We start from the raw sequence: 1756 nt of genomic DNA, 5'->3' as shown, positions 1-1756 counted from the left end.
GATCTATAAAATCAAAGCTTGTATCATGTTTTGTTGTATTCAAATATAATCTAGACTACGCCTAGTGGTTGAAGATGTGGTATAAGCAGTGCTGTATTCGTAAAAAAAGCACAGGGTATACTGTCAGATTTGTCAAAATGATAAATAATACACAACTGGCAAAATACTAATCTTTATTCTACCATAACATGAATTGTATCAACATCAAAATTGGACGAGAGGTACAAAATTATTTATTTTTGAAAACCAGAGGGCATACTATAATTGCTGGAAAAAGCAGAGAGTATACTGCGTATACCGCCGTATACCCTCGAATACAGCACTGGGTATAAGTGTAATGGTTAGACAAAAATTTAACTTTTATATCAATTGTTCAGCATGTTGTGATGCGTCTTGCCAAAACATAACCATGGAAAACGCAACTAAATCATTTAATGCATCAGTTCACCTTTTCATCATAGTTACATCACTTTAACTATTGCAAACACATAAAAAGACGAAGATAAATATTTTTCAATTGGTTACCAATGATTTTATTTTCATCTCAACTCAAGAGTTCCTCTTAATGCTGGTGCTTTGTACTTTTATCTTCATCTCAACCTCCACTGTGTGATTGAAAGTAGTATTTCTACTTTAATGGTAAGAATTTAAATCCAACCGCACTCAACTAAGTAGGCTACAAAACTGCTTAATGATATCATAAATATATCGCCTACTTAGTGGCCTGCACTGACTTGGGCTAAGTAGTAATGCTCAACTAAGCTGGCTGGAAATGATTCTTCAGCAGGGTTCGTGCCTCACAGCCTATTTAGTCCTACAAAGTGAAATTATAAAGTATTCAAAGTTCAGCCAAACCTGCACAACAGTGGGTCAAAACGGTTTCACTTTTTGATCGAAGAATAGCAAGCACTGCCTTAAAATGCCTACAAAAAACATTAGATTTCAATCAGTTTTTCATTGCTTCGCATCAGTGTTGCCAGATATTTTACATTAAACGTTGGACAAATCAATTCAAACCAAACCCTTGAATGTAACGTTTTTACCAGATTTTAGCGCATATGCGTGACCATGAAGCAATAAAGGCACCCACGCTTTTATTTCGACCAGCGATGGTTCATCTGCAGTTCTGAGTAATCACCATCTCACCCCCTCCAGGCATAATTCACTAGTGGGCCTTTATGCAAAATTTCATTTTGCTAAATGCTCAACCTGGTGTAAACAGTAGCCTATCAGTGACGTGCGGTGAGGTTCCTAGATGGTGAGGCACTAATTTTTTCAAGTCACTTTTACAATAAAAATTTTTAACAACAAAAATGGTATCATACTAATCAAAAAAATTAGCAGCATGCTTTCACATTTATTAAAAATAAAATCCATGCGCCTATCCTTTTGGACTAAAACATTTGTGACTTTGTTGTATAGACCCTTCTTTAGTCCTGACATTATCACTAGATATTGAAAACAAGAGACAGGGAAAGCAGAAAAGGCAATTGTTATTTTTTTTTGTTCAGTCGTCTGGAGCAAACCTTATAAATTTAGAACCGGTCTTCCTTTATTTATGACTTCAACTTTGGATTGAAAGTTTATTTTTTAAAAATCTCTCAGATTTGATACTATTACTAAATCTTCCTCCATTTTTTAGTTAAATTTTATAAGAAACAATCCTTTACACTGCAAGAAGTCACATACCACGTACTATGCGGGCATTCCAGCTTGACGAAAAAGGTTTCAAAGCTGTGACGTCAGATTTGAGGCA

Source organism: Aplidium turbinatum, chromosome 16, assembly GCF_918807975.1.
Source record: "Aplidium turbinatum chromosome 16, kaAplTurb1.1, whole genome shotgun sequence".
In the NCBI taxonomy this organism is placed as follows: Eukaryota; Metazoa; Chordata; class Ascidiacea; order Aplousobranchia; family Polyclinidae; genus Aplidium; species Aplidium turbinatum.
Note: the sequence above shows the minus strand (reverse complement) of the source record.